Source organism: Perognathus longimembris, chromosome 24 (genome assembly GCF_023159225.1).
Source record: "Perognathus longimembris pacificus isolate PPM17 chromosome 24, ASM2315922v1, whole genome shotgun sequence".
NCBI classification, from domain to species: Eukaryota; Metazoa; Chordata; class Mammalia; order Rodentia; family Heteromyidae; genus Perognathus; species Perognathus longimembris.
Window position 1 is genome coordinate 36355944 of NC_063184.1, and position 23824 is coordinate 36379767.

At 44.4% G+C, this 23824-nt stretch overlaps 1 long non-coding RNA gene across 1 annotated transcript; it reads left to right on the forward strand.

Annotated features, from left to right (window-relative positions):
* Window positions 1-1332: 1332 nt before the first annotated feature.
* On the forward strand, window positions 1333-23377 carry LOC125341465. The gene is made up of 4 exons (XR_007208987.1): window positions 1333-1342; window positions 7010-7019; window positions 19995-20009; window positions 23206-23377. It is a non-coding gene; the product is annotated as an uncharacterized LOC125341465 (long non-coding RNA).
* The last annotated feature ends 447 nt before the right edge of the window (window positions 23378-23824 follow it).

Below are 23824 nucleotides of genomic sequence, written 5' to 3' on the forward strand. Positions count from 1 at the left end.
GATTTCCAGCCTTTTTAGGCATTTTGAAGAGTGTCTGGATAAAATGTGTAGAGCCTGGAAGCTTGGAATCCTGAATAGAGGTTTTGGCTCTATAGCCCGAGGTAGAACAGTGTGGATGGCCCGGATTATAAACTGCTCTGGAGAACTCATGCCTTGCCAAAGCCCCTGGCCTCTGTTCCTTTCATGTCCATCCTGGGGCCTGGGTTAGGGGTCGGGGTTGGATTGGGTCATGGTGGTTGGATTGGGTTGGGGTGAGGTTTGTGGGGTTGGGGTCAGGGGTCAGGGGTCAGGGCGCTGCTAATGCACACGCCTCCCTGCAGGTGCCACCCATGATGTCACCAGCCTGTGCTTATGCCTGAGTTCAAGCCCCTGACCAGCACAGAAAGTTTTTTGGGTGTGGGAATGTGGGTTAATGGTAGGATTTCCCCCTAGCATTCATGAAACCCTGCGTTTGATTCCTCAGTACCATATACACACAAAAAGCAGGAAGTGGTGCTGTGGCTCAAGTGGTAGGTAGAGTACTACCCTTGAGCAAATGAAGCTCAGGGACAGTGCCTAGACCCTGACTTCAAGCTCCAAGATTGGCAAAAATAATTTTCATTTTTTTTATCATATATGTCTTACACACATTTATTTACTTTTTATCTTATATAACTCCATAGTTGTTTATTTTGAAAATAATATTTTCTGAAATATCCTTATTTGAGGTGAGCTAATTGATGGTACACCAAAGGTACCTGTTTTCCTGGAATTAACTAAATGCTGATGAAAGAATAGTTACAAACATATCATTACTGCACACCAACCTAATGGCACTCTGCAATTTTTAAAACTTCATGGCTGGTCAATTTTGATTGGACACTAGAGTTGCATGTGTATGGAAAACATTCTTTCCACTGACTGAAGGTTACTTGCATACAAGTGTACTTCCAATATAGAATTCAAAGTGGCTCAAATTGGAACAAATAAGCTGACCCCCTTGAAATAAACTAAATACAAAGCAACAAGTAGTAAGAATACTAAAGATTTATTCCACCAGTCTTCCTCTTATTTTGTGTTTTTTTGTAATTTGAGGCATGTTGTAGCCCAGGCTGGCCTTGAACTTATGATCCTCCTGCCTCATCCTCCCTAGTGCTGGATTTACAGTCACCACCATTCCTTGCTTCTATCTTAAACATACAAATGTGCTCTACGAGTAAACTGAGTTAAAACATTTCTGAGAGCAGAGGAGCTGCTATCAGTAGAGCTATTGTGACTCTATAAGAGCCCAGGTCAGCAAGGTACAAGGTAAGCAGGTGTACTGGGCAGTGCTAGGCATGCAACGTGCCAAGTAGACCCCACTGTCCAGGTCTTCTTGAGCTCAGGTCATTATTACTTCACAGGGTTGTATTTTGTTCTTCCCTATTTCCTTGTTCCACTGTTTTATAATCAGGAGAAAATGAGAAGTCATTTAACTTCTTGGTTAAATAAAACTAATTTGTCACCTACAATTATGTTGAAGAGTAAGTCAGCTGAAGAAACAACAGGGGCTGGGGCTAATGAAAGCTTCTACACTTATGCACAGGACTAGTGGGTGGCTAACCTAGTTGGCCTTCTCTAGGAAGGCCTTGCAACACCGGAGGGACTGCTGATAGACCAGCTCGAAGTCGGAGTCGTTTCCATAATAGGGATCTTCAATCATGAGTTGTTTTTGTGGATCATAGCTCCCAAGTAGTTCAATTTTAGCTTTGCAGTTTTTAACTTGATTACTTATTCTTTTCAAATCTCAGATTGCTTTCATCCATAGACAGCATGTATTAGAATGTAGCAAAGTCGTCTTTGGTGACCTGTCTTGCCTTATGGGCTGTGCTAATGTCATGATTTGTTAGGCAGCTCATAGCTCTTGGATCTGGGGCACGACCCACGTTCTAGTCAGAAACAACACCGCTGTCAATGGCCCAATTATCTGAAACATTTTGGTCAGCTACATGTTTTCTGAAAACTGCTTCTGTGATGGGTGACCAGCAAATGTTACCTAGATACACAAATAGTACAGATTTGGGACTCTGTACCACTATCTGCCTGTGTGGTTGCTGGCGCCTGCACATTTATTTTTAAACTTTTATTTATTTAAAATTTTTTTCTTTGCTGAATGTGGGTTGTGAACTCTGCCTGGGTTCTGTCCTCAAGGTCTTCAGCCGAAGACTAGTCTGAGCCACAGCACCACTTCTGTTTTCTAGTGGGTCATTGGAGATAACAGTCATATTAACTTTCCTGCCTGAGCTGGCTTTGAACCTGGATCCTCTGGTCTCAGCCTCCTGAGTAGCTAGGATGACAGGAGTGAGCCACATTTTATTAAGCATGCAAAAGTATTTCACTTTCTTTTTTGTGAGTTCCAGTGGTATTGTGTTCCAGGGCCTTCCACAAACTAGGCAAGTACCTCAGCTCTTAGTCCTGGTTGTTTTTATGCCGCCTTTGGTTTCCATGATTTCCAGCCTTTGTAGGCATTTTGAAGAGAAAATGCACAGAGTGCACAGAGTGTCAGAATAAAATGTGTAGAGCCTGGAAGCTTGGAATTCTGAATAGAGGTTCTGGCTCTATAGCTCAAGGTAGGACATAGTGGATGGCTCCCATTAGAACCTGCTCTGGGGAACTCATGCCTTTCCCAGGCCCCTGGCCTCTGTTCAAGTCTGCATCAAGTTTTCATTTATACTTTCATATCCATCCTGTGGCCTGGAGAAGGAGGTGAAGGCATGTGTGAGTAAGGGCAGCTTATCTTTTACTGCTTGGTAGCTTGGTGCTGATCAGAACAACTTTAGTGACCCTAGGCCTCTGCCCAAGCCTCTGAGTCTTTGCTATGCATTCAGTTCTGCTTTTGGTCATGTCCTGCTCTGTGATTGTGGGTTAGGGGATGAGGGGCTGTGTGGAAAATATTTTTATTACATAGGTCTTACACACATTTTGTTCAGCATACCAAGGCATTTAAATTGTTTTTTTTTGGTGAATTTGAAATTTATTGTGTTTCAGGGCTTCCCACGTCCTAGGCAAGCAACTCAACACTGAACCTCACCCCTTTAATATAACCCAGTCATTTCCTTAAGACTGGTTTTATTCAAGTTTTCTAGTAAGGAGCTTCTGCGTGACTTTGTTTTGTTCTTCCCTTGTCACCTGTATAGGATCCCGCTTCCCTGGGGAGTAGTTCCAGCATGGCCATCCTTTGGTGCCTGTTGATTACTTCTTTTTTTTGGCCAGTCCTGGGCCTTGGACTCAGGGCCTGAGCACTGTCCCTGGCTTCTTCCCGCTCAAGGCTTGCACTCTGCCACTTGAGCCACAGCGCCGCTTCTGGCCGTTTTCTGTATATCTGGTGCTGGGGAATCGAACCTAGGGCCTCGTGTATCCGAGGCAGGCACTCTTGCCACTAGGCTATATCCCCAGCCCTGTTGATTACTTCTGACTGTAAGTACTTTGAGGGCAAAATGTGTCTGGTATCTGAAGAAAACATGGAGAACATACACTTGGAATTTTGAGTGTAGTATCTGTAAGTATGTCCCAATGTAGAAAAGTGGCTTGAATGACATCCCCTCCCCTGAAGAAGTGACACCCATTCAGAAACATTCTGAAGTTGGTATCACTGTAGGTCAACGTTCTAAGACCCTCTAACCATTGAACCACAATCATATGAGGAGGCATCAGGGAGAAGGTAACAAGGATCTGTTATGAAAAGATGGCCACTGGGTTTAATTTAGGAGCTCAGCAATCAGTGTCGCTGGGACTGAAGCACCCAGACCCTGGCTGTCCGTGCTGCAAGGTAGTACTGGGCAATGGAGGGATTTGAAAACTATGCCGAAGTAGTGCCATGGTGTCACCAGGCAAATGGCCTCTCACACCCTGACAGCTATTCCTAATGCTCATTAGTGCGCAGTTCCGGACAGGGACTCCATCTAAGTAGCCACACAGATACTTGGGGCCTCAATTGCTGCTATGAGGCAGGATGCAGAATGAGACTTGGCAAAACACACATTTTAGCCATAAAGCATGCCATGAGGACTGGCTGTTTACTCCTGGTACTTGAACTCTGGGCCTGGGAGCTGTCCCTGAGCTTCTTTTTGCTTAATGCTAGCACTCTACCACTTTAACGACAGCACCATTTCTGGGGTTTTCTGTTTATGTGGTACTGAGGAGTCGAACTCAAGGCTTTATGCATGCTAGGCAAGCACTCTACCACTAAGCCACATTCTCAGCCCCAGTCTTGGGTTTTGAGATGACACTTTAGGCACATCTGAGGATCAGATGCTGTCGCCTTTGAAGCAACAGAAGCAGGGTGCTCCCTTGATCAACACGAGGGTTGTCTGATGGTAGAATGGGGTGTCCCAGGCATGCACTGAGCATTGTAGACTCAGGCTAGAAAGGCCACCATGATGCTTGGGCTGGATAAGACTGAACCCTGGAGATTAGTAGGTGTTACCAGGGTTGACAGAAAATCCACAAGTCTTTAACAGAAAGTCTTGATAAATTGAAATCTTTTAAAGGAAATCAGTATCAACGTCCTAAGAATCCAAATCTAAGCTGCAAAAATTAATTCCTAAGTAGAGTGTCAATAAATCAAGAATAGAGCCAGGCACCAGTGGCTCACACCAGTAATCCTCGCTACTCAGGAGGCTGAGATCTGAGGATCATGGCTCAAAGCCAGCCCAGGCAGTAATGTCCTTGAGTCCCTTATCTCCAATTAAATTCCAGAAAACCAGAAGTGGCACTGGCTCAAGGACAGCCCGCTATGGACAACAACAAAAGAACAGAGCACTGAATAACCTGAGAGACACATGGTCCAAACATGTGAACAGGGAAGGAGATGCAACTAACTGTTGAATCTCCATAAATTGTATGTCATTGATTGTTCAACAGTGGCACACGTTGACTGTTTATTCTTTTTCTGATTCATATGTTCAAATCCCTTGTGTTGATGGTGATTCTTAGGGACATTTTTAGTGGTTCATTATTTCTAGGATTGGCTTTATTTTAGTAAGTGTTGGAATGTTACCATGCAGAATATAGTTGATGTTGGATTCTTCTAGACCAGCCGCTTTTATGAATTAGTATGCTGAAGAAAACAGTGGCTCTCTCCTCTCCCCTTTCCCTCTCTTCTCTCCTCCCCTTCTCTTTTTTCTTTCTCCACACATTGTATTGCTGCAGTAGACCAGGCCGGTCTCGAACTTGTAGTCTTTGGCCTCAGCTTCCCAACTGTTGTGGTTAACTGCATTTTCCACCCTACCAGGCTCAAAAACAGGTATCTTATGCTGTGACCCATTCGTTCTTCCTTTAGGTATTTCTCTAATAGTTGGACTCTGCCCTATGCTCAATGACTCCCTCAGTGCTTCAGTGAGAAGGCATCAGTAGGAACCTGTGGAAATTGTCCATACATAGTCAGAGTTGGGCTCTGTGGTGCTGTCCCAAGTGCTAGGGCGCCCTCTGCTGTTTACTTGGGAAATGACAGGTGTGACATGTATGTGTGTGGAAGTGTTTTTTTCCTTAGTTGTGTGTGTGTGTGTTTGTGTGTGCGCACTGTTAATAGGGATTGAATTTAGGACTTGGGTGCTGTTCTTTAGCTTTTCTACTGAAGATGGTGCTGCACTGCTTGAGTTTCAGCCCATATTCTGGCTTCACACACTGTGTGTGTGTGTGTGTGTGTGTGTGTGTGTGTGTGTGTGTGTTATTTTGTCTGTGTTTTCCAGCATGAATTTCATCTTTAAAGATTTCTTTACTCTGTTTCTAGAGTATTATTTGGGCAAGCAGGGATGAGGTCAGAGTGAGGGAAGGAAGAAGGCAGGGAGGGAGAGGGAGAGTACAGGTTTTTAATTCGTTTTTGTAGTTTATGAGGGAGCATGAAGCTACAAATAAACTAATCTTGGATGGAAGCTTTTTGTGAAGATAGCACTTGTTTCCTATGAATTCCTGGCCATTGTTTTCCATGGCTGTTTGCCTGCCTGCCCGCTTTAAATTTTTGACGGAAATACTGGTTGATGAAGTCAGGAGAAGTTTTTTTTTTTTTTTTTTTTTTTTGTATTTAAGACACTTTTTTGATGAAGTCAGGAGAAGTTTGAATGTTTTAATTTAAATTCATCCTTCACCAAGTAGATTGCTGTAAAGGTCTAACAGAGACCCATGTGATAACAAAGGTATTTCCCCCTTCTACCTGGAAAACGGAATAATAAGTAAACATCAGTAAAAACCTAGCCTGTTTATTCTTGTTTTGTTTTGCTCTCTGGTCTTGTCTGTCCTTCTCTCTGTTCTCCCTCCCCTGGCCCCCTTATCTGTCAAGTCTGATTGTGACAGTAATCTGGGATGAATGGAAGTTGCCATGTGATGCCCCTAGCCGCTGTCCCTAGCAGGTGTCCCCTTAAGCCTGCTTGTGCCAGTGGGTTGATAGTTCTAGATGCAGGAGAGACCCTGAAGGCTTGTGGAGTGTCCTGCACCAGGCCCTGGTTTGGAGCAAAGGCCTTCTGCTAGGCAGCAGGTCCGCAGGTGGGGCCTCGGGAAGCTAGAGGTGCAGGGTCGAGGCTTATGGGGATTCAGAGCACAAGAGAGGCATGGCAATAGCCAGGAAGCTAGAGGTGCAGGCTGGAGCTTATGGCCATCACAGCTAGAGAGGGGAGGGCCAAGGGCAAGGAAGCTAGAGGTGCAGGGGCAGGACTTATGGGGCCTTACAGCACAAGAGGGGCAGAGAAAGCAGGAGGAAGTGAGAAGTAAGGGCCATGGACCTGGCAGTGGACTGGTTTATTTTGGTTATGTCTGGGACTAGTAGTCCTGCCAGTAGCCCCCATCTTTGGGTTTGGGGCTACAAAGCTGTCAGGCTCACTGTGGTTTGGTGGTGGGTCTGGGCCTCTGTACACCTGTCCTATCAGGTACCATACCCTTCTTTGTGTGGGGAAACCTGGAGGAACACTGACCATTCGCAGATGCGGCTTGTGTGTGGCGAAGGCCTGACCCAGGTGCACCAAGCTGTCTTTGAGGCAACTCTGGAAGACAAGTAGAGCTGTGTGGCAGTGGGGCTCAGGGCATGGGTGTGGGGAGCTGAGAAAGTGTGTGGAGAAGCATGGCCTTCCTCTCCCGCTTGCTTTTTTGTGCCCTTCCTGATGTGGCTTTGGTGAGGCTATGTCTAAAACCAGGCCTCTGGAGCTGGCCTTGAGTCAGTGCCGAGCTTTTAGTTGGTGCTTTTAGTCTTGGCAGGCCCAGGCCATGGTTGTTGGGTGGGTGTGAGAGTGTGTGGAGAATCGCGGCCTGCCCCTCCTGTTTACTTGTTTGTGTCCTTCCTGAAGTGGCTTCGGTGAGGCTAGGCATCAAACCAGGCCTCCGGAGCCAGCTTGCAGTCAGTGTCTGCCTATCCTTTATCTGGTGGTTTCAGTCTTGGCAGGCCCAGGCTGTGGTTGTGTGGTGTTTGTGAAATTGTGTAGAGGAGCGCATCCTGCCTCTCCTGATTGCTCATTTGTGCCCTTCCTGAAGTGGCTTAGGTGAGGCTAGGCCTCAAACCAGGCCTCTGGAGCCGGCTTCGAGTCATTGCATTGATTTTAGCTGGTGCTTTTAGTCTTGGCAGGCCCAGGCCATGGTTGTGGGGTGGGTGTGAAAGTGTGAGGAGGAGTGCGGCCTCTCCTTCCTGTTTGCTTGTTTGTGACCTTCCTGAATTGGCTTTGGTTGAGGCTAGGCCTCAAAGCAGGCTTCCGGAGCTGGCTTCTTCAGTGCTGATCCTTTTAGCTGTGGTTTTTCAGTCTTGGCAGGCCCAGGCAATGGTTGAGGCTGGCTGTGAAAGTGGGTAGAGGAGTTGTGCCTGAGGTGCAGGGGTGAGGCTTGTGGGTCATCACTGTAGGAGAGGGGAGGGGTGAGGGCAAGGAAATGAGAAGTGAAAGGACTGGGCTTATGGGACAACATGGAAGGAGTAGGGAGGGGCAAGGGGAGGAAGTGAGCGGTCAAGGGGTGTGGCTTGGGCCCTGGATTGGTTTAGGTCCCTTCTGCCTGGAACAAACAGACATGCCAGGAGGCTAGGAAGAGCTCCTTTCTCTGAGGGTCCTCTAGTTGGGTCAGGCCTACAAAGCTGGTCCGGCTCACTGTGGTTTGCTGGTGGGTTGGCCTTCGTACACCTGTCCTATCAGGCATCAGCCGCTTTTCTGTGTGGGGAAGCCTGGAGGACTGCGTGTGCAGATGCCGCTTGTATGTGGAAAAGGCTGGACCCAGGTCCACCAAGGCAACTCCAGAAGACAAGCAGAGCTAAGTAAGCTGAGCTTCCTGGCAGGTGGGGCCCACGGCATGGGTATGGGGTGCTTGTGAATGTGTGTGGAGAAGCATGGCCTGCCTCTCCTGTTTGCTCCTTTGGGCCCTTCCTCAAGTGGCTTTGGTAAGGCTACGCCTCAAACCAGGCCTCCAGAGCCGGATTCCAGTTCGTGCCGAGCATTTAGGTGGCTTTCAGTCTTGGCAGGCCCAGGCTATGGTTGTGGGGTGCTTGTGAAAGTGTGTGGAGGAGCGCAGCCTGCCTCCCTGTTGGCTTCGGTGAGGCTATGCCTCAAACCAGTCTTCTGGATATTGTTCCCAGTCAGTGCAGAGCTTTTAGCCAGTGCTTTCAGTCCTGGCAGGCCCATGGCGTGGGTGTTGGTTTTTATTGCCTGCCTGCCTGCCTCTCTGTGTTGGTTTGTGTCCTTCCTGAAGTGGTTTTGGTGAGGCCAGTCCCCAAACCAGGCTTCTGGAGCTGGCTTTTAGCTGGCACTTTCAGTCTAGGCAGGCCCAGGGCATGGATACAGGTGAGGGACAGTGTGGAGAAATACGGTTTGCTTCTCCTAAAGTGGTTTGGGTGAGGCCAGTCCCCAAGTCAGGCCTCTGAAGCTGGCTCTAGTCATTGTCGAGCTTTTAGCTTGCACTTTCAGGCCCAGAACATGGGTGTGGGGTGTGATTGTGTGTGGAGAAGTGTGGCCTTCCTCTCTTGTTTGTTCATTTGTGCCCTTCCTACAGTGGCTTCAGGGTGGCTAAGCCCTCAATTAAGGAGGTCAGGTCTGGCTGGCGCCATCTTGGCCACACACATGTTGAATTGTAGGGTCTGGCATCTCTTCTTCATGTTAGAGGGAGGGAATTCTGACCCCCAGGTGATGGTTGTGCCTGAATTCCTGGAGACAGGGGTGAGCACTTCCCTTATTGGTTACTGAACCTGTCAGTCCAGTGTTTGGGAATAGGAGCTTCCTATTACCCTGTCCCCTAACTTTACCTTATTTAGGCCCAGACAGGCACTGGTGCTATTACACCATACCACACATCTCCGTGTTGAATCCTGTGTCCTGTCTCCTGGCTTATCTCTGGTCAATATGGTGTCCCAAATCAGCTCTTGGAGCTCTGTTGGTTTGTTAGTATATATAGTTTTTGTTTTTTCTTTCTTCTCTGGCCTGTTTCCTAAATATATTTGGGGGCAGCAGGCCTTTGTAACAATTGGCTGTCCATAGACTGCTAGCATTCTTATAAAGACTCCAAGATTTGATCCTTCAAAATGTGGTTTCTCTGATAATTTACATTATAACAGGCCCAAACCAGGCTTCTGGATCCAACTCCCAGTCACTGCAGAGACTTTAGATGGTGCTTTCAGTCTGAGCAGGCTCAGGGCATGGTTGTGGGAGTATTTGTGAAAGTGTGTGGAGAAGGTCAGCCTGCCTCTGTAGTTTATTGCACATTTTACTTGGCATACCAAGGTATTTTGTCTAGTTTTTGGAGCATACCTCGCCAGCCAGGCAAGCACATTTAGATTGAGTCGTGTCCCCTGGTGGTCTCAGTGGACCATCACTGCCCCCAGTCCTGGCGTGAGATCTGTCCCATTAGGAGCTGGATGGAGGTAGCAGAAGGCAGGAGCAGAAAGTGTGGTCTAAATGGCCTTTTCCTGTTTTTCCTTTCATCAGCCATGGCTCTGATCCCACTGAACAGAGGAGAGGCCTAAGTGCTGAGGATTGGAATGGTAGGTGTTGGATCCAGGTGTCCAGTCCAATGTAGGATGGGCTCAGTGGACCCCAACAAATCTTGGTTATTAGAACATCAACCCCAAGACCCCCAGGTCTTGCATAGGGCACGGAGGTTAGGGTGGAGGGGATGTGTGGAAAATGTTCTTTCCAGATGCCTGTAATCCTATCTACTCAGGAGGCCAAAATCTGTTGATTGCAGTTCGAAAACAGCCCTGGTAGGAAAGTCCATGAGGCTCTTTATCATCAATCAACAACAAAAAACCTGTAGTAGAAGCAGAGCTGTGTCTCAAGTGGTGGAGTGCTCTTGCCTGAGTTCAAGCCCCAGGACCAGCATAAAAGAATTTTTGGGGTGGAAATGTGGGTTAGGGGTAAGGTGCTCCCCTAGCATTCATGAAACCCTGTATTTGGTTCCTCAGCACCACATACACAGAAAAAGCAGGGAGTAGTGCTGTGGCTCAAGTGGTAGAGTACTACCCTTGAGCAAAAGAAGCTCAGGGACAGTGCCTAGACCCTGACTTCAAGCTCCAGGATTGGCAAAAAAGGATTTTCATTTTTATCATATAGGTCTTACACACATTTGTTTTTAAACTTTTCTTTAAAATTTTTTTCTTTGCCGAATGTGGGGTGTGAACTCTGTGCCTGGGTTCTGTCCTTGATGTCTTCAGCTGAAGACTAGTGCTGTACCACCTGAGCCACAGCGCCACTTCTGGTTTTCTGGTGGGTCATTGGAGATAACAGTTTTGTGAACTTTCCTGCCTGAGCTGGCTTTGAACCTGGATCCTCTGGTCTCAGCCTCCTGAGTAGCTAGGATGACAGGAGTGAGCCATATTTTATTAGGCATGCAAAAGTATTTCACTTTCTTATTTGTGAATTCCAGTGGTATTGTGTTTCAGGGCCTTCCACAAGCTAGGCAAGTACCTCAGCTCTTAGTCTTGGTTGTTTTTATGCCGCCTTTGGTTTTCATGATTTCCAGCCTTTGTAGGCATTTTGAAGAGAAAATGCACAGAGTGCACAGTGTGTCAGAATAAAATGTGTAAAGCCTGGAAGCTTGGAATCCTGAATAGAGATTCTGGCTCTATAGCTCAAGGTAGGACATAGTGGATGGCTCTCATTAGAACCTGCTCTGGTGAACTCATGCCTTGCCCAGGCCCCTGTCCTCTTTTCAAGTCTGTGTCAAGTTTTCATGTATACTTTCATGTCCATCCTAGGGCCTGGGTCTGGGATTTGATTGGGTGGCAGGGAGGGTGGTGGGGTTGTGTTAGGGGTCAGGGCACTGCTGGCACGTTGCTGATGAACATGCCTCCTTCCCGCACGTACCACCCGTGACATCACCAGCCCCTTCTGTCACACACGCGCGGGAACACTGAACTCGTGCAGGTGGCAGCGAGGGCTGGTTGTGGGTGGAGCACGGCCTCCAACACACGTGCCCGTCCTCACCTTCCTGTGCATGCTAGTGCGCTGTAGGCCTGAGAAGAGCTGTGGCTCAGCGGTGGGGCGGGGACAGTGAAGGCCTGGTCTGACCGCCAGGCCCGGCCCGAGGGCAAGGCCCCGCGGGGTGAGTGCCAGGCCCCGAGCATGCCGCCCTGAGGGCAGTGGCGATGGTGATGGCGTGGACAAGTGCATTTGCACTGGTCAAGGGTCCAAAGTCCTAACACCAAATGTGGAGATCCCTGCCCTGACAGTGTCTCAGCCTTGCCCCACAGTGGCCGCACAGCCCCGCCCCACTCGTCTTCCTGGCCCCGCCCCTGGTGGCGTCATGGCCTCTTCCCATGCCATCACCACGGCCCCACCCCTCATGGCATCAGGGGGGGGCCCTGCAGAGCATGGGAAGAGGCCCTGCCTCACTTGGAGGGGATTGGAACCTCCACCGCCACCCTGGGAGGGCGGGACTTCCGGGAAAGGGAGCAGAGGCGCGGGAAAGCCACAGCCAGGAGAGCCTCGTGCAGCTGAGCTGCAACAGGAGCGACCTGCAGTCCCGTGGGCGGGAGGAGAGCAAGTCTCCAGGCCTGAGGACGGAGGACAGGAGGTGAGCCGGAGCCTGTGGACAGAGGAGGCCTGAGCCCCAGGCCTGCGGAGAATGGAGGCCGGCTGGCCGAGCTGTGGGCGGGAGGAGAGCCCAGGCCCGTGGAGAGCAGCCTGGGAGCACTGGGCCTGCCGACCTTGAGGCGACTCCAGGGGACAATCTGAGTGCAGCCAAGGAAGGGGAACCTCCTGTCAGGTGTGGCCCGGGGCACTGGTGTGGGGTAAGTGTGACTGTGTGTGGGAGAGCGAGGCCCGCCTCCCTGCTTGCTTGCTTGTGCACTTCCTGTGGTGGCTTCAGGGTGCCCAAGCCCCGCAGGAAGGAGGTCAGGTCTGGCCGGCGCCATCTTGGCCACACACATGTTGAATTGTAGGGTCTGGCATCTCTTCTTCATGGTGGAGGGAGGGAATTCTGACCCCCTGTTGATGGTTGTGTCTGAATTTCTGGAGACAGGTGTGAGCACTTCACTTGTAGGTGACTGAACCTGTCAGTCCAATGCTTGGTATTAGGAGCTTCCTATTATCCTGTCCCCTGACTTTACCTTATTTAGGCCCAGACAAGCACTTGTGCCATTACACCATACCACACATCTCCGTGTTTGCATCCTGTGTCCTGTCTCTTGGCTTATCTCTGGTCATCATGGTGTCCCAAATCAGCTCTTGGGGCTGAATTGGTTTGTTAGTATTGTTTTTTGTTTTTTCTTTCCTCTCTGGTCTGTTTTCTAACAGTGATAAATATATTTGGGGGCAGTAGGCCTTTGTAACAATTGGCTGCCCATAGACTGCTAGAATTCTAATAAAGACTCCAAGATTTGATCCTTCAAAATGTGGTTTCTCTGATAATTTACATTATAACAGGCCCAAACCAGGCTTCTGGATCCAGCTTCCAGTCACTGCAGAGACTTTAGATGGTGCTTTCAGTCTAGGCAGGCACAGGGCATGGTTGTGGGAATATTTGTGAAAGTGTGTGGAAAAGTTCTGCCTGCCTCTCTAGTTTATTGCACATTTTACTTGGCATACCAAGGTATTTTGTATAGTTTTGGATCATGCCTTGCCAGCCAGGCAAGCACGTTTATACTGAGTCGTGTCCCCTGGTGGTCTCAGTGGACCATCACTGCCTCCAGGCCTGGCCTGAGATCTGTCTCATTAGGAGCTGGATGGAGGTAGCAGAAGACAGGAGCAGAAAGTGTGGTCTAAATGACCTTTAACTGTGTTTCCTTCCATCAGTCATGGCTCTGATCCCACTCAAAAGAGGATAGTCCTAAGTGCTGAGCATTGGAATGGTAGGTGTTGGATCTCGGTGTCCAGTCAAATGTAGGATGAGCTCAGTGGACCCCAACAAATCTTGGTTAGGAGAACATAGACCCCAATCCAGGTCTTGTATAGGGCATGGATTTTAGGGTGGAGGGGATGTGTGGAAAATGTTCTTTCCAGATGCCTGTAATCCTATCTACTCAGGAGGCCAAAATCTGTTGATTGCAGTTCGAATCCAGCACTGGTAAGAAAGTCCATGAGGCTCTTTATCGACCATCATCAACAAAAATGAAACCTCCAGTAGAAGTAGAGCTGTGGCTCAAGTGGTAGAGTGCCCATGCAAGCCCCAGGACCAGCCCCAAAATGTTTTATGGAGCTGGGACTGTGGCTTAGTGGTAGGATGCTCGCCTAGCATTCATGACACCTTGTGTTTGATTCCTCAGTACCACATACACAGAAAAAGCAGGAAGTAGGGCTGTGGCTCAAGTTGTAGAGATTAGCCTTGAACAAAAGAAGCTCAGGGACAGTGCCCAGACCCTGAGTTCAAGCTCCAGGATTGGCAAAAAAAAAAAAAGATTTTCCTTTTTATCATTTAGGTCTTACACACATTTATTTTTTTTACTTTTATTTATTTAAATTTTTTTCTTTTCCGGATGTGGTGTAGTAACTCTGTGCCTGGGTTCGGTCCTTGCGGTCTTCAGTTGAAGACTAGTGCTCTACCACGTGAGCCACAGTTCCACTTCTGGTTTTCTGGAGATAACAGTCTTGTGAACTTTCCTGAGCTGGCTTTGATCCTGGATCCTCTTGTCTCAGCCTCCTGAGTAGCTAGGATGACTGGACTGAGCCACATTTTATTAGGCATACAAAAGTATTTCACTTTCTTTGTGAGTTCCAGTGGTATTGTGTTCCAGGGCCTTCCACAAGCTAGGCAAGTACCTCATCTGTTAGCCCTGGTTGTTTTTATGCCACCTTTGGTTTTCATGATTTCCAGCCTTTGTAGGCATTTTGAAGACAAAATGCACAGAGTGTCAGAATAAAATGTGTAAAGCTTGGAAGCTTGGAATCATGAGTAGAGGTTCTGGCTCTATAGCCCAAGGTAGGATATTGTGGATGGCCCCCATTAGAACCTGCTCTGGTGAACTCATGCCTTGCCCAGGCCCCTGGCCTCTGTTCAAATCTACATCAAGTTTTCCTTTATACTTTCTTATCCATCCTGTGGCCTGGAGAAGGATGGGAAGGCATGTATGAGGAAGGGCAGGGCAGTCTATCTTTTCCTGCTTCATATGTTGGTGCTGATCAGAACAACTTCAGTGACCCTAGGCCCCTGCCCAAGCCTCTGAGTCTTTGCTATGCATTCAGTTCTGCTTTTGGGTATGTCCTGCTCTGTAATTGTGGGTTAGGGACTGAGTGGCTGTGTGGAAAATATTTTATTTTTATTACATACATACATATTTTTATTACGTGTGTCTTACACACATTTTGTTCAGCATATCAAGGCATTTAAATTTATTTTTGGTGAATTTAAAATTTATTGTGTTTCAGGACCTCCCACAACCTAGGCAAGCAAGTCAACACTGAACCTCACCCACTTAATATAGCCCAGTCAGTTCCTTTAGACTGGTGTCACTCCAGTTTTCTAGTAAGGAGCTTCAGTGTAAGTTTCTGTTTTGTTCTTCCCCTGTCGCCTATATAGGATTTTGCTTCCCTGTGGAGTAGTTCCAGCATGCCCATCCTTTGTTGCCTGTTGATTTCTTCTGACTGTAAGTAATTTGAGTGCAAAATGTGTCTAATATCAGAAGAAAACATGGAGAACATACACTTGGGATTTTGAGTGTAGTATCTGTAAGTATGACCCAATGTAGAAAAGTGGCTTGAATGACATCCCTCCCCTGAAGAAGTGACACCCATTCAAAAACATTCTGAGGTTGTCATCACTGTAGGTCAAGGTTGTAAGACCCTCTAATCATTGAATCACAATCATATGAGGAGGCATCAGGGAGAAGCTGACAAGGACCTGGTATGAAATGGTGGCCAGTGGGTTTAGTTTAGGAGCTCAGCAATCAGTGTTGCTGGGACTGAAGCCTGGCTGGCCATGCGCCAAGGTAGTACTGGGCGGTGGAGGGACTTGAAAGCTATGCTGAAGTAGTGCCATGGTGTCACCAGGCAAATGGTCTCTCAAACCCTGGGAACTATCCATTATGCTCATTAGTGCGCATTTTCAGACAGGCACTCCACCTAAGTAGCCACACAGATACTTGGGGCCTCAATTCCTTTTATGAGGAAGGATGCACAATGAGACTTGGGAAAACACATTTTAGCCATAAAGGATGACATGTGGACTGGCTGTTTACTCCGGGTACTTCAACTCTGGGCCTGGGAGCTGTCCCTGAGCTTCTTTTTGCTTAATGCTAACACTCTACCACTTTTAACCATAGCACCATTTCTGGGGTTTTCTGTTTATGTGGTACTGAGGAATCGAACTCAGGCTTCATGCATGCTAGGCAAGCACTCTACCAATAAGCCACATTCTCAGCCCAGGTCTGGGGTTTTGAGATGACACTTCAGGCACATTTGAGGATCAGACACTGTCCTCTTTGAAGTAATAGAAGCAGGGGCCTCCCTTGATCAACACGAGGGTTGTCTGATGGTAGACAGTGGGGTGTCCCAGGCACATACTGAGCACTGTAGACTCAGGCCTGAAAGGCCACCATGATGCTTGGCCTGGATAAGGCTGAAGCCTGGAGATTAGTAGGCGCTATGGTGGATGACACAAAATCCACAAGCCATTAAAGAAATGTCTGATAAATTGAAATCCTTTAAAGGAAATCTGTACTAACCTCCTAAGATTCTAAACTTAAGCTCCAAGCAAAACTCTTCAGAGTCAAAGAACCCATTAATTCCCAAGTACAGAGGTTCAATAAATCAAGAACAGAGCACCAGTACCTCACACCAGTAATCCTACCTACTCAGGAGGCTGACATCTGAGGATCATGGCTCAAAGCCGGCCCAGGAAGGAATGTCCTTGAGATTCTTACCTCCAATTAAGTACCAGAAAACCAGAAGTGGCACTGGCTCAAGGACAGCCCATGATTGACAACAACAAAAGAACAGACCACTGAATGATCCTAGAGACACATGGTCCAAACATGTGAACACGGAAGGAGATGCAAGTAACTGTTGAATCTCTATAAATTGTATATGATTGATTTTTCAATAGTGGCACACGTGACTGTTAATTCTTTTTCAGATTCATATGTGCAAATCCCTTGTGTTGATGGTGATTCTTAGGGACAGTTTTGGTGGTTAGATATTTGTATGATTGGCCTTATTTTACTAAGTGTTGGGTTGTTAACATGCAAATACAGTTGATGTTGGATTCTTGTAGACTAGCAGCTTTTACAAATTAGTACACTGAAGAAAACTGCACTTGTGCCACCTAATGTAATGGCTCACTTAAGTGGCTCTCTCCTCTCCCCTTTCCCTCTCTTCTCTCCTTCTCTCCTCCCCTCCTCTCCTCTTTTTTCTTTCTCTAGACATTGTATTGCTGCATTGGACCAGGCGGGTCTCGAACTTGTCTTCTTGCCTCAGCCTCCCAACTGCTGTTACCTGCATTTACCACCCTACCTGGCTCAATATTATTGTTTCCTCCCCCTCCTCCTCCATTCCTTCTCCCCCTCCCTCCTCCTTCCACCTCTCCCCCTTCTCTTTTCTTCTTTTCCCTTTCTTCCATACACTGTATTTCTACATTAGAACAAGCTGATTTTGAACTGTCAATCTTCCTGCCTCATCCTATCACCTGTGGGGTTACCTGAATTTGCCACCCTACCTGGCTCAATTTTACGATCTAAAAGTTCCTGAAAAGGGACTCTTTTAGGGACTGGGAATATGGCCTAGTGGCAAGAGTGCTTGCCTCTTATACATGAAGCCCTGGGTTCGATTCCTCAGCACCACATATATATATATAAAGGGTCAGAGGTGGTGCTGTGGCTCAAGTGGTAGAGTGCTAGCCTTGAGTAAAAACCCAGGGACAGTGCTCTATCCCTGAATCCAAGCCCAAAGACTGCCCCCCCCCCAGCACTCTTTTAGTTTTGTTTTAATAACAGATTTACCTGTAGAAGAAAATAAAATGGGATTTCATTCCCCTTTTCATTTGAAAGCATCATTCTCCTTTTTTTTTTTTTTGGCCAGCCCTGGGTCTTGGACTCAGGGCCTGAGCACTGTCCCTGTCTTCTTTTTTGCTCAAGGCTAGCACTCTGCCACTTGAGCCACACTGCCACTTTTGGCCGTTTTCTGTATATGTGGTGCTGGGGAATTGAACCCAGGGCCTCATGTACATCAGGCAAGCACTCTTGCCACTAGGCCGTATCCTCAGCCCCTATTCTCCTCTTCTTATCTCCTCTGTGTCCCCACCTCCTCTGTTTCTTCCTCTGCCTTCTTCCTCCCTCCACTTCATCGCTAACACGAGAACATACCTCAATTTTTCTTCACTTAATGCCACTCATTCTTCTTACAATTTACCCAAGCCCTATTCTTGGCCCTACATGCTGTAATTATAGTTTAAACAACACATTAGACTTTGAATCTAGAAACAAAGAATTATAGTTCTTTTAATTACCCGAAAAAGTAAAGAGGAGCTGCTATAACTCCTCCACCCATACATAAAAGTATGGCTTTTTTATTAACTTTTTTAGGCTAATAGTAATCCAGTGTCCTTAGGAGCCAAAAATGTGGTGCAAATCCAAGATTAAGTAGCCTATAATGCTTACCCTATCATTTATATTCATATTACCTATTCTCCTAAAACCCCTAACAAAAGTTTTAATAGGTCTACCAACAGTAACGTATTCTGATCAAATTAGTAAATCTATAAAATGAGCTTTAATTATTAGTCTGATTCCACTATTCCTATTCATCTATATAAATAAAGAGACAGTCATCTCTATCACTGAATAACTATTCACTCCATAGAATTACACATAAGCTTTACGTTAGATATTTATGCTTTTTTTTATCTACACCCTTATTCGTCACTTGGTCCATCATTGAATGTTCTACATGATATATACTTTCAGATCCAAACCTAAACTGATTTATGACCTACCTCCTTATATTTCTTATCACTATGATCATCCTAGTCACAGCTAATAATATGTTCCAACTCTTTATCGGGTGGGAGGGTGTAGGAATTATATCCTTTCTATTAATCGGATAATGGTATGGTTGAACAGATGCTAACACTGCAGCTCTACAAGCTATTATCTGTAACCATATTGGAGACATTGGCTTTATCTATAGCATGATTTTAAAATAATTGTAGTTCATGAGAACTTCAACAATTTTTTTTTTTTTTATTAAGTAATGAAACTGCCTTACCCTTACTGGGTTTAATTCTAGCAGCTACTGGTAAGTCAACTCAATTCGGCTTCCATGTGCCATAGAAGGTCCTATACCTGTATCTGCTCTACTACACTCAAGTAATATACTTGTAGTAGGAATGTGTCTGCTAACTAGTTTTTATCCCCTTATAGCCAATCACCCAAATATTATGTTACTGTTTTGGGGCCATTACAACCTTATTCACAGCAATCTTGTACTGACCCAAAACGATATTAAAAAAATTATTGCATTCTGTATCTCAAGCCAACTAGGTCTGATAATAGTAACTCTAGGCATTAATCAGCCTTATTTATCATTTCTTCACATCTGTACACACTTCAAAGCTGTCTTTATATGTTCTGGCTCAATTATCCACAACTTAAACGGTGAACAAGACATTGGAAAAAGAGGAGGAATCGCCCCATGTCTACCATTTACAACATCTGCTCTAATTGTAGGTAGCCTAGTTTTAACTGGCACACCCTTCCTTACATGATTTTACTCAAAAGACCTAATAATTGAAGCAATAAATCTATCATATACTAATTCTTGGGCCCTAATCACCCTAATTGCAACATCTTTTACAGCTATCTACAGCTCACAAATTATTTTCTTTCCATTCATAGGACATCCCCGAATTTTACCAATTAATTCCATCAATGAAAATAATCCAAGCCTAATTAATCTGATCAAAAGCCTTCCAATAGGGGCTGGGAATATGGCCTAGTGGCAAGAGTGCCTGCCTTGTATACATGAGGCCCTGGGTTCGATTCCTCAGCACCACATATACAGAAAATGGCCAGAAGTGGCGCTGTGGCTCAAGTGGCAGAGTGCTAGCCTTGAGCAAAAAAAAGAAGCCAGGGACAGTGTTCAAGCCCAGGACTGGCCAAAAAAAAAAAAAAAAAAAGAACAAAAACAAAAGCCTTCTAATAGGAAGCATCTTCGCTGGTTTCCTATTTTCCAACGTTATTAATCCTACCAACACCCAAACTATAACTATGCCTATTATAATCAAATTAACAGCTCTAACAGTAACTATCGTAGGTTTTATTACTGCAATAGAGCTAAACATTATATCATCTTATTTAAAATTATATCCAAAATCATATTCATTCAACTTTTCTAACCTGCTAGGATTTTCTCCAACCATCATACATCGACTCGTTCCTAATATAGGTCTCACATTTATCCAAAAATTAGCAACATCAACTATAGAGTCTATATGAACTGAAAAAATTATACCTAAAACCCTAGCTACCATTAATACATCTGCTTCTAGCTCTGTGTCAAATCATAAAGGCCTATTAATTTTTCATCATTCATCTTATCCACCCTACTTCTACTCGTTATTGTTAACTAAACGCCACAAGTAATTTCAATTATAAGATAAACAGCTATAGAGTTCAACCACCAACTACTATAATTCAACTGCCATAACTGTAAATAGCCGCCACCCAAAGTGAATCATCCCGAACTTTTAATAAATCATCTTCACCAAATGCTAAAATATCATCTAAATTATATAATTCACCTACACCTTCTAACTCCTCAACATGCAGAACAGTAATTACTAAAACTTCTAGTAAGATTCCTGATAATAGTAAAAATCATAGTCATAAATTTGAGCCTCAAGTTTCATGATATTCATGAGTTGATATAGCAGTTGTATAACCAAATACTACTAACATCCATCCTAAATAAATAAAAAATACAATCATACCATTATAAGAGCTATCATTTAGAATTATTAGACCACACCCAACAGCCCCACTATCAATCCTACACCTGCAAAAATAGGTGAAGGTTTAACAGCCACACCAACAAAAACTAAAACCATTAAGATTAAAGTTAAGTAAATTTGTCATAATTTTCGCATGGACTTAAACTATGACCAATGACATGAAAAATTGTTAATTCAACTATAAAAACAGTTTATAATGACAATCATACGAAAGTCTCATCCTCTCATAAAAATAGTAAACCATGCTTTCATTGACCTTCCAATTCCCTCTAACATCTCAGGATGATTACTTTGGATCCCTTCTTGGAGCATGCTTAATTATCCAAATTTCTATCGGCTTATTATCTGTGCACTACACATTTGATACACTCACGGCATTTTTTTCAGTTGCCCATATTTGCCGAGATGTTAACTATGGTTGATTAATCCGACATATACACGCTAATGGAGGATCATTATTCTTCATTTGCCTTTATCTGCACATCGGATGACTTATTTATTATGGCTCCTACCTCCACAAAGAAACCTGAAATATTGGAATTATTCTTCTATTCCTAGTAATAGCTACAGCCTTTATAGGAGATGTACTTCCATGAGGACAGATGTCATTTTGAGGATTCACCGTAATTACCAATATATTATCTGCAATCCCTTATATTGGTTCAGACCTAGTAGAGTGAATTTGAGGGGTGTTTTCAGTTGATGAAGCTACTTTAACTCGTTTCTTCGCATTCCATTTTATTTTACCATTCATTATTGCAGCAATGGCAATAGTTCATCTTTTATGTCTTCACGAAACAGGATCTAATAATCCACTAGGCATCCTATCTGATTCTGATAAAATTCCATTCCATCCTTACTACTTGTTCAAAGATCTTAGGAGGTGTAGCATTGCTAGCCTTTTTCTTTACGATCGTTTTATTCTTCCCATATGCCTTAGGAGACCCAGATAATTGTATACCAGCTAACCCACTTAATACACCACCTCATATTAAACCAGAATATTTCCTATTTGCCTATGGTATTTTACGCTCCATTCCAAATATACTAGGAGTACTTGCCCTGATCCTGTCAATCCTAATTCTTGCCCTATTCCTACTCCTCCATACATGTAACCAATGTGGATTAATATTCCAACCTATTAGCCAAATCCTCCTTTGAATTTTAGTCTCAGATTTATTTATTCTAATCTGAATTGGAGGACAACAAGTAGAACCAGCCTTTATCATTATTGGACAAATCTCATCCATTCTCTATTTTTCTGTTATCCTTCTCTTTCTCCCAATTGCCAGATTAATTGAAAATAAAATACTTAAATGAAGACTGCTTTAATAGTATAAGAATTATATAGGTCTTGTAAACCTAAGACGAAGATTTTATCTTCTTAAAGCATGCAGGGAAAGTACAATCCTACCTCCAACCCCCAAAGCTGGAATTCTTAAACTATTCCTTGTACTTGGGAGATTTAGTAAATTTAAACTGTTTCATCATGCTTAATCTTAAACTCTCCAAAAAAAAATTACCGTGCATATTATGGTTAATCATTCATAAACCATTAAGTGCTTATTCCACATTTAATACATGTTTATAAGCAAGTAATAACCCCCATAAAGTACATTTATATCCTATGTTATATCCACATTAAATGCTCCCCAATATGAATATTGTACAGTATAATAAGTTAATGCTTGTCAACCATAATACCACAACCACATTAGTCCATTAAATTTCGTTATTCCTTGAACACATGGATATCTCCTACAACTTGTTGTCTCAATCTACCATCCTCCGTGAAACCATCAACCCGCCCACTCTGCCTACCCTTCTTGCTCAGGGCCCATAAAACTTGTGGGTAGCTATTGTGAAACTATACTTGACATCTGGTTCTTAGCGCAGGGCCTTAAATTTAAGATCACCCACATGTTCCCCTTAAATAAGACATTTTGATGGATTACAGCCCATGACCAACATAACTGCTCTGTCATAACCCTGGTATTTTTAATTTTTGGTATGCTGTGACTCAGCTAAGTTGTCAAGGCATGGACGCAGTCAATTGATCTGTAGCTGGACTTATTAACTAACATTCTACGACCCCATAATTATCAAGCCATTGACATATTAATGCTCGAGGACATAAAACATTTTATACTGAAATAGTACTCTAATGCATACACAGAAATAATACTTATTCTTCCCCCCTTAGGAGATTAGCACTTTATTAACAATAATTTCCCTAAATATTAATAGATGCAAATACCAACATAGCCCTAATCTGAACTATAACTAAAAACTTAGTTGACACTCAAACTCCTAAGCCCACCGGGTTAATGTAGCTTATAAGCAAAGCAAGGCACTGAAAATGCCTATAAGAATTGTTTAATTCCATAAACACAAAGGTTTGGTCCTGGCCTTTTGATTTGCTGTCACTAAAATTATACATGCAAATATCCGTATGCCGCTGACTTTTACCCTAAAATTAAAGTTAGAATAAAAGGAGTAGGTTTTAAGCTCTCAATATAACAATTGAAGCTCATAACCCCATGTTTAACCACACCCTCATGGGCTACAGCAGTGATAAAAATTAAGCTATGAACGAAAGTTTGAGTAAGTTATAATGACATTGGGTTGGTAAACCTCATGCCAGCCACCGCGGTCATACGAATGGCCCAAGTAAATAAAGTTCGGCGTAAAGAGTGTTGAATTAAATATTCAGTAAAATTAAAGTACAGCTAAGCTGTACAAAGTCCTAGCTTTTATGAAAAAGTGTCAAAAGAAATTTTATCTAATTTAAACATTAAAACTATAACACAAACTGGGATTAGATAACCCATTACATATAGTTGTAAACATAAATAGGTTTAAAACAAGCCTATTCACCAGAGAACTACTAGCCACAGCCTAAAACTCCAAGGACTTGGCGGTGCTTTATATCCATCTAGAGGAGCCTATTCTGTAATCGATAAACCCTGATATACCTCAGCATTTCTTGCTAATTCCGTCTATATACCGCCATCTTCAGGAAACCCTAAAAAGGCTCACATGTAATCCTAATTATATTATACAAAAAAGTTAAGTCGAGGTGTAACTCATGAAATGGATGTAATGGGCTACATTTTCTGCTTTAGAACATACAAAACCTTATCTGAACTAGACAAGATAAAGGAGGATTTAGTAGTGAACTAAATATTTTTAGTGTTTAGTTGAATAGAGGAATGAAGCATGCACACACCGCCTGTCACCCTCCTTAATATTTGATACAGATAAGTACATAACTTTTAACTACAAGAATTAAGAGGAGATAAGTCATAACAAGGTAAGTGTACAAGAAAGTGCGCTTTGGTTAATCAAAGTGTAGTTTAAAGCATCTGACTTACACTCAGAAGACTTCAAAATACTTGAATACTTTGAACTATTGCTAGCCTAGCCTTCCATAAACTAAACTATTCTTAATGTATAAAATCATTCACCCCTAAAC